We start from the raw sequence: 10,322 nt of genomic DNA, 5'->3' as shown, positions 1-10,322 counted from the left end.
CCACCAGTTTTCCAGGTCTGGTCCAAGGGATTTAATTTTGACGTTCAAATCAGAGCATTATTTTAAATTCTGCAGATAAATAATAATGTAATTGTGGTTGTTGTAAAAAAAAGTTATCGCACAAAGACATGAGCAGCTGTTTCCTTTCCTTTTTTTTAGATGTTCACTTCGTCTCATTTGACATGCGTGAGAGGACGGACACGTCGAGGGAGCTCAGCAGCCTCAGCAGCAGCCGTGCGTGCACTCAGATCCATGTTTAGCAGTAAATATGTGACACACATTGTGCTCAGATACCTCAGCACACCTCACAACAAGGGGGTCAGCAGCAGCAGCAGCAGGCAGTGTGGCCCCTAACGAGCTCACATCACATCCCTCCACCTGCCACAGGAAGGATGGACATGCTGTCTCTTCCAATGACCAGAAAGAGAAGGAATATTGCTCTTCATCCTCTGCAGCTCATCATCATCATCACCATCCCATCCCCCCTTTTTCTCACAGATTGAATTCATTAGCAATCAAAGAGCCACTGACAAACGCCCAATCTTAATTACCACCTCATTTGCATATTTGCATATTAATGACTGCAGACTTTGCTGTTTTTTTCTCCCCCCACTGCAGCATTAGTCCCTCTTCTCACCACGACCACCATCACTGCAACACCCCCGTCTCCTTATATGAGAAAAGACGTCTAAAAACTCAACCTCTTCAACGTGTTTACTCAGTGAATCACTCGCCACGTCCTTTGTGACTTTAAATGATTCTTCTAGAGTCTCTTTTCTTTTCTTCTGGTCAAATAGACACAAATAAACAAACAAAGGCTCCAGGCTACAATACAACCACAAGGAAAGACGACTGAGCCAAAGTGTGATATCAGTGATATTAATCATTATTATTAAGCTCTACTAGTGCTTAATGTTGGAGTCAATGTACTCACTTTAGGTTTATTAGTGCTCTAGTAGATTTTACAAGTGAAGTGTCACTAGCTATCATCATATACGGGGCGGGGAAAGTAAATGCAGGCTTCTCATTGGCTTTTGAACGTATTCCAACCAATCAGGGAACAGAGAAAATAAAATAATAATTTCCAAAAACCTACTTTTGTGTATTTTTGTTTTCTTTGTGTGTATTTGCTGTCATTTTGTGTTTTTAGAGTCATGTTTTTCTGTTTTTGTTATCTTTTTGTGTCTTTTCATTGTCCCATTGTGTATTTTTCTGTATGTTTGTGAGTTTTTTGGAGGCATTTTGCATGTTTTTGTTGTCATTTTGTGTCTTATGTGCCATTTTGTGTATAATTGGTTGAGTTATTGTTCTGTGTTTTTGGATAGATTTTGTGTTTTTTTCTGTCCTTTTGTGAGTTTGTTTTCAATCGTGTTGTAAATTTTTTTTTGTTTTCCGTGTTTTTTGGAGCTATTTTGTGTATTTTTGTTGTTGTGTGTCTTATGTGTTTTTGTGGTAATTTGCTGTCCTTTTGTATTTTCAGAGTTATGTTTGTGTGCTTTTTTTTTTAGCCATTTTGCATTATTTTGTTTTCATTTTGTGTCTTATGTGCCTTTTTGTGTATATTTGTGTGTTATTAGAGTTATTTTTCTGTGTTTGTGGAGTACTTTACTGACTAATTTAGCAAAATAATCTACGAGTTGACAAGTTTGTGTTACCAGTAGGCTTAAAATACATTATTATTAAAAAATCTAAGCTTTACTAGTACTACTAATGACACAAAACAATCTACAAGTATAATGCCAACTAGTGACACCTTTTGCTTCACTAGTAAAGTGCGTATTAGTAAATCCAAATAATAATATTTTGGTGCATCCGTAAGTTCCTCTTTGTTTTCTGTCAGCATCAGGGTTATTATTGACCTGATAAAGTGATTTATTCTATCAAAAGTAACTGATCTTTTTCATTAAAAGCTACAGCTAGAATTCTAATTGGCTTTTAGAGTCAAAAGAATCAATAAGACAAACTGTTTGGGAGTTTGGAGCACATCTGGAAATTGATTTTTCACACACAATAAAAAGTGGGATGGGTTTGTGGACGATGTTTGATTTTCTTCTTCTCGTTATAATATAAACTTTAAGGAAACTGAAGCCGGATGGTGAAAACTTTGTCACTTCAGGGACTTTGAAACTAGTTTTTGTTGCAAACACAATGCATAATGATCTACTACGGGAACAATAATTCTTAAATGAAGACAAAAAATAAAGAGTTTAAGTTTTATTTTTGGCTTCAGTGTGAGGGTCCTGTTATAAATTAATCTTTGAACATTGCAGTTTACATGAGGAAATGCACAAACCTTCCAAATAAAGCAGCTTTTCCTGTCACACAGCTGCTATTCTTATTAGGTCACACACTGTAACAGACAGAAAAGCATCATGTAAACACATACAGACACATAAACATGTAGGACTGCACATACTTACAGCATTTTAGAAGGAAAGACAACCTCAGAAGCAAAATAACTGATAGTCCAGGATGTTGTAAATAATGTATAATCATCTTTTAAAGGATGTATTTAGGAGTTTAATAATTTATGGTTTGTGATGCAGCATGAATCAACAATCTGTGCTGACTAATAACTACACAAATATTAAACATTTATCCTGTCAACACAGGAAACAAAGGACAGGACTTCTATTGATCATGTGTGTAGGGTCAGAGTGTAGTATTTAGTGACATCTAGTGGCGAGTTTGAAGACACAAGCCTTGATTTTGTTGTCTTTTTATGTCCTTTTGTTTTTTTGTGTATTTTTTTGTTGACATTTTAAATATTCTTTTCCCTAAATTTCTGTATTTTTCTGTCATATTTTGTGTGCTTTTGGAGTCGATATGTTGTTTTGTGTTTTTGTTGCAGTCGTGTATTTTTGTTGCCATTTTGTGTGTTTTTGGAGTCATTCTGAGTATTCACATTGGTGTTTTTGTGTTTTAATGCTTCATTCTTCATTTGTCTTTTGATTCATTTTTTTTTTTTTTTTTTGTCATTTTTTTTTTTTTTTTTTCAGTCATTTTTTATTTTTATTGTTATTTTTGTTGTCATGTGTGTTTCTGGAGTCATTTTATGAGTTTTTTGCCATTGTTTTGAGTTTTTTTGTTGTCTTTTTGTGTGTTTTTAGAGTTATTCTATTGTTTTGTGTTTTTGCAGTCTTTTTGGGGTTTTGGATTCATTTTGTGTGTTCTTGGAGTCGTTTCGTGTATTCACCTTGGTGTTTTGTGCTTTAATAATTCATTTATATATTTGTATTATTATTTTACTGCAGGTATGCACTTGTATTTTTATTTCCCACAGTCTTTCATTTGATTACAGTATGTACGTTTTTTTTTTCTTTTCCATGTTCGAGTGTTTCTTCTTCTTTTCATTCGAAATATTCTTGGAGCATGTAAAAAAAGTAATTTACCACTGGGATCAATAAAGTATTTCTGATTCTGATTCCTTCACTACAGAAGCGGGTAGGACCCAAGCAAGATGGCGTCGCGTAGTGACGTCAGCTTCAATCAGCAGCAGCGCTCGATGAGGTCCCCGAGGCTAGCTGGCTAATGAGAACTGAAAGTTAATTTTATTGTTCAAACGTGTCAATAACTGTTTTAAATCACCTCTAGGATTGGTCTCTACACTACCGTTCAAATTCGTTGAATGGTTCGTAAAGTTAGGGCGCACTAACTACACCGTAAAGGCACATAGTAGCATAGCATTCTCAAAGCCAGCTACAGCCATTGCTAGCATCACTGTTAGCTTGGTGGTAGAAAATGGCTAGCTGTTGTGTGAAAACCATTAAGTCTTTCAATTTAAACACTCAACAGAAGTCTCTGAATTCATTGGTTTGTCAGTTTGATTCAGAAATGTTGGTTTATTGGATGTTTGGCCTTCTGTTCCCTCCTGTTAGCAGTGCTGCTAACGGTGACGTTATTGGATTGCTACTTGCCAGATCAGACCCAAATACTACGCAAAACCCACCCACCTCAATAACAATCAGCCCAAATCCTAACCTCAATAAACGGATTATAAAACCGTGTTTTTGTTGTGTATTTCTGTTGAATCTGTATTTTCTGTGTATTTAAGGTCATTTATGTATTTTTGTTATCGTGTTAGTAGACATATTTATGTATTTGTGTTGTCCTTTTGGGTTTCAGGAGTAATTGTGTCTTTTTGTGTATTTTTCTGTGTTTTTCAGCCATTTTCTGTATTTTTGGTTGTTCAGGGTTTATGGGGTCATATTTTGTTGTCCCTTTTGTGTATTTTTCTATCATGTCAATTTTTGTTGTCCTTTTGTCTATTTTTCTATTATTTTGATTGTTTTGAAGTCATTTTAAGTATTTTTTTCTATAATTTTGCTGTTCAGGATTTATGGAGTCATTTTGTGCATTTTTGTTGTCCTATTTTGTATTTTTCTACAATATTTACTGTTTTTAAGTCATTTTGTGTGTTTCATCTTGTTGTTCAGGGTTTATTGTGTATTTTGTTGTCCTTTTGTCTATTTTTCTATAATTTCTAAGTCATTTTATGTAGTTTTTTTATTGTCATTTTGTGTATTTTTCTATCATATTGGTTGTTTTAAAGTATAATTTTATGTATTTCCCTGCTATGTGTGTGATTTTGACTCATTATGATTGCTTACTTTGTGGGCTGCAGAAAATAAACCGAGGGAGAGAATAATGGAAACAGTGATAATACACAATAATAAAGATGCTAATATTTCATGGTGCATTCGAGGACAGTGGGAATCCTTCCCAGGTTTAGGTCACCTGTCACACTGCTGTGTAGAAAGTTACAGAACATGAGAGGATGCATTCAAAGGCCTGACATCAAACTCTGCAGATGTTTAAACACGCTGTAATTTAGCCTGGCAGTCTGTTCATCATAATCAGGTTGTGCACACAAACACCACAAGATGTCACTAAGAGGGTTCAGATGCTCTGACAGAAGAACTCAGTAAATAGAAGACAAATTAAAAACACTAGGAACAGATTTTAGTCAGATTGTTAAAGGAATGGGAACACTTGAATTGGTAGTAAAGTATTTATGTTTCATGTTTTGTTTGTTAATAAAAGCAATGCAGGCTTTTTGAAAATGTATGGTTTTTGATCATGTATAACAAAAACAATCATTTGTTCCCCTTTAAAGCAGACATATCATGCTTTTAAATTCTTCCTTTTTACATATAAATCATACAGTTGTGGTCTATATAAAGCGGAACTGCAATGCTTGGGTCTGAATTCCTCATTATTAAAGCTCCACCCCTTTTCTACCCTTTTCTGATGTGCTTCTGAGAGCAACTCGTTTTGGTGCCGTCTCTTTAAATGCAAATGAGACACTTCATACCCCGCCCCCTCTCCAGGTTGCAGAGGTGACACTCGGTTCAACTCCACCCTGTTCGGCCATTTTTGTAGTTTGCTAGAAGAAATACGATTGTCTAGTGGCGCAGAAAATGTTTATTTACACGTTATTTACAAAATGTCAACAACGGAAGACTTGTCCATCCAGCCTTACATGTTCGAGCCAGAGTCGGACCCGACGGAGCGAGATGAAAATGAAGATGATGAACCTACAGAACCCTAACAAGTGAGCTAACACAAGCACCGAGTTAATCCTTCTTTATACTGGTGGAGGTTGCTGAAGCAGTCATCCTTGAAGTGCTTCACGCACACAAAAATGACCTTACCCACAGATGTGGGTACATTTCCATAAAAAATAAAACTCAACCAGGCACTTTGAAAAGGTTCTGATGCTGGGAGACGGTGTAATGAAGCGTGTGGGTTACTACATCCAACAACCAAACATTTTGACTTATCCTCTCGTAACTTCGACATCCTTGAGCTTGGACTACAAAATAAAAGCGAGAAATAAAAATGGCGGATTGCTCGAAGTGTTGGGCCTGGAGTCGACGTCCTAATTTGGCAGTTCCGCTGCAAATACTGTGACGTCATTGTTCAAAAAACGTAATAGAGAATAGAAAAATCGAAACAGATTGAAAAATATGACCAAAACAGAATATAAAGATATCAACGGAGCACCTGAAGAGACTAATTTGAACTTTTCTGTACTTATAAACACTCTAAATATACAACAAAATGCATTTAAGGACTAAAATATATGATATGTTACCTTTAAGATAAAAGGAAGTTTACACATCAGCAGAAATAAAAGGTTTCAAGTTCACAATTTAGGATAAAGATAAGGCGACCTCTATATAACAGCAAGGAAATCTCTGTCTGTCTGTCTGTGCGTGTGTGTGTGTTCCTCAAATATCTCTGCAAATCAGGCTCAGATTGACCTGAGACTTTCAACATGGCTGCTGCTTGGTTCAACGGTGTGCAACGTCGGATTTGTTTGGACTGCAATGATACTGTTGATTAATTATTTTAAATAATTTATCTAAAAATTGTCCACCGGGTGCAGACAATTTTATGGAATTTTAGAACTGATGACATCATCACTGAGGATTGAGCCTTTGCTGACTTCACACGGCACAGTTTGCCAGGTTAGAGGCAGCCTGTGGGCGCACCAGAGCCAATCACTCTGTGGGAAGCGGGTCAGAGGACAGACGGCGCCGTCCATGTGTGTGTGTGTGTGTGTCTAGCGAGCAGTGGGCCGGGCAGAGGCTCTGTGTTGGGGGCTCGAGGAACGGTGCTTCCCGGCCGCCCAGTGGCGTCTCGGCCGGCAGAGCGCCAACACTCCGCTGGAGTGGCTTCACTTTTTGCTCATTTTGGGTGAACCCTGTGTGTTAATTCGGAATTAACTTTGCATTGGGAATTGAGTGTTTACAAGGTCAGTTTAAAGAGGATTTAACTTTCATTCTGAATGAAAGAGGAATTAAAGCTCCAATGTAAACATCCATGAAAAAGTGCCTTAACCTCCCACTTTTCTATAGCAACACACTTTCTACGGACCCAGCACTTGTTTAACAAAAACAACTTATTTTTTCAAAATAAATTGTAATCATGGCACGTGCAAACATGGGCGGGCAACTTTTATCACAAAAGCGTGATTGTCTTTGATTTAAGGGTCACATTATAAACATTAATGGTAGCATTTAGTATAATTTTGTCATGTTGTGTATATTTGTTTTTGTGTATCTTTACTGTTATTTTGTGTGTGTTTGTATGCTGTCATTTTGTTGTTTAGTGTTTTTTTATTTATTTATTTTGTCATTTTGTGTATTTTTATGAGTAAATTTGTATTTGTTGTAATCTTTTTTCTTTTTGGAGTCATGTTGTGTATTTTTATTTTTGTGCATCGTTGCTGTTATTTTGTGTATTTTTATTGTTTTATTTAGTTGTTTTTTTTAGAGAGATTTTGTGTGTGCTTTGTTGTTGTTTTCTTTTTTTGAGTAATTTTAATTTATTTGTTTCAATCATTTTTTTTAGTTAATGTGTGCATATTTGTTGTTTTCTTTGTTATGAGTTATTTTTTGTTTTTGTGCATCTTTGCTTTTATTTTGTGTGTGTTTTAACTGTCATTTTTTTGTTTTGTGTGTGTGTGTTTTTTTTGTGTATTTTTGTTGTTTCTTGTTGTTCTGATGTGTCAGAGCTGTTTGGAAGCAGAAAAGGAAACAGTTAATATTCAAAGGAAACGACTTCATTTGCACCAAACAGTGACCACTCTTCACCGCGCCTCTATACGCTTATATGTCCAGTGCCGTAACCATGGTGATGGTGCACCCCCTGACCTCTGGAGGTGTGACCTTTGACCTGAAGGCGAGTGTGAGGTCACGGGGTCAGCTGCTGTTGGAGGACAGTGAAAACACTCCAATGATTGGCTTTAGTTTGACCTTTTCATGACTTCGTCTTATTGAGCTACCTATGGATGTTGTTAGCAGCACTGTGTGTGTGTGTGTGTGTGTGTGTGTGTGTGTGTGTCTAGTTCATATATACAGTCATTAGCTTAAAGCTGTCCAATCTTAATTCATGTTGCACCCCCAGCTTTTAAATCAGACATAACAGAAAATATACACAAAGTTACTCAAAAAATATACATTATTATGAAAAATCTGAAAACAAATGCACAAATTTACTCAAAAAAAAAAATACATTATTATGAAAAATGTGAACACTAATTTACTCCAAAAACAGATGTGACAACTACAAGTATACAGAAAAATAACAAAACACTAAATCAGTGTTTTCGTCATAGTTTTTGTCGGCTACATTTTAAGACGATAACTAGATTATGACTAATTAAAAAAAATAGATTGTTACATAGAATTTGAACAAATTGACCACAAAAATACACAGATTTACTCTGAAAACACACAAGATGACTACATGTATACAGAAAGAAAACTAAAAATAATCAAAACGAGAACAGAAATGACTCCAAAACAATTTTGTTGACTAAAAATTTTTGTCCTAATTTTTGTTGATTATAGTTTCATTAACTAGACTATGACTAATTAAAAAACTAAAAATACATGTGAACAAAATTCATATGAAAATATATTGATATTTTTAGACTAATAAAAACTAAACTATAATATTTACATGAGACAAAATCCAATTACACCAAGTTCCTTTTTTTGATTTCATTGGTATCCAATCAGAACTAGTTTTGTTACATGGAAGGCGGGACAAGCCTTAATACCATTCAATATCAGCTGATCAATGCTGATTGAATATTTAAAAAAAAAATGCATAAACCCTTAGGTTTCATATTTTATATCTACAACAGATTCGGTCGACTAAAATCTTAGTTTAGTTTAGTTAATTTTAATTTAATTTAGTTGATTAAAACTAAACTATAACTGAAATAGTCCCGATGACTACATTTTGACTAAAACTAATTTTAGTGAAAAGACTATGACCAAAATTTTCTTCCAAAATGAATAGCGCACAAAAAATAACAAAAATACACAGAATGACAAAAATACAAAGCAATGACAAATAGCCCATAATGACTCAAATAACAAAACAAATGCACAAAATTTGAAAAAACTATACAAAATGACAACAAAAACACAAATAACAGAAAAAATATAAAAACAACAAAAGTACAATGAATGACAAAAAAACCCAACAAAAATACACAGAACGACAAAAAATATATACAGAGCGACGATGAAAAGCACATAGTGAGTCCAATAACACACAAAACAAAATGAGAAAAAAAATGTACAAAATGACAATAAAAACACAAATATCAAAAAAATAAAACAGCAAAAATATACAAAATTACAACAAAAACACACAACATAACATAAATACACAAAATTATCTGAAAAAGGATTAAAATCAACCACAAAAACACACACTTCAAATGCATTACTCTAATGCTGACATAAATGTTGATCATGTGACCATCAGATCAGATACCAGCATGTTTGTTAAAAAAAGAAGCTTGGCTTCACACTTTAGCCCCACCCACCATATCAGAGGACTTCCTGTATCTGAAAACTGTCAATAAAAATAAAGAAAAGAAGGTTTGTTCAATATTCACCTCCAGGACCCGACTGGGTGACCCCTGACCTCTGACCCCCATCCTGGAGCATCCATCCTTTTTAGTTTGTTTTCTTCTTCTTATTATTATTAATGATAATAAAAATAAGAAGAATTGGGATAATTAAAGGACCAACCCGACATAACTGAGTTAAATTTCATGAAGATTGATCAATTACGAATCGAGATATTAATTTTTTTTAATTTGGCCAATGATAAGAGAGATTTCTAGAATCAGTTTATTGATCCAGATCTCCTTCAAAATTGAATATAATATTTTATAGCCTAATCTAACTTTGGATAAAATTTTGTCAAAAATCCCAAAATGCGAAACAACAAAAAGACATGAAAACAACTAACACACAAAATAACAGAAAAATACATAAACAAGGACAGAAAAAACACAAAAAGTACAGAAATACACAAAAAGGACAAAAACTTACGGAAACAATTACCAAAAAAAAAACACAAAAAAGGACAGAAAGAAAATGACAGATAAAGAACACAACAATGGACAGAAAAAGCACACAAAAAGGACAGGAAAAACACAAAAAAGGACAGAAAAATACACATAAAAGAACAGAAAGAAAACACAAAACGGACAGAAAAAACACATGACAAAGCACAGGAAAATACACAAAAAAGAACAAAAAGAAAACACAAAAAGGACATAAAAAAGTACACAAAACTCCTCCAGAAATGGCACAAACTCTAATCTAAATATTAACAAATGAAAAATGACTACAAAAAATATACAATACAACTCTACAAACGCACAAAATGAGGACAAAAATCCACAAAGTCACTCCAAAACATACGTTAAATCCAAACCCACAAAATAAAAACAAAGATTTACAATACGACTCCAGGACAATGATAACAATCACACAAACCTTTTT

This window comes from Gouania willdenowi, unplaced genomic scaffold, assembly GCF_900634775.1.
Source record: "Gouania willdenowi unplaced genomic scaffold, fGouWil2.1 scaffold_340_arrow_ctg1, whole genome shotgun sequence".
Taxonomy (NCBI): domain Eukaryota; kingdom Metazoa; phylum Chordata; class Actinopteri; order Blenniiformes; family Gobiesocidae; genus Gouania; species Gouania willdenowi.
This window is presented reverse-complemented; position numbering follows the sequence as displayed.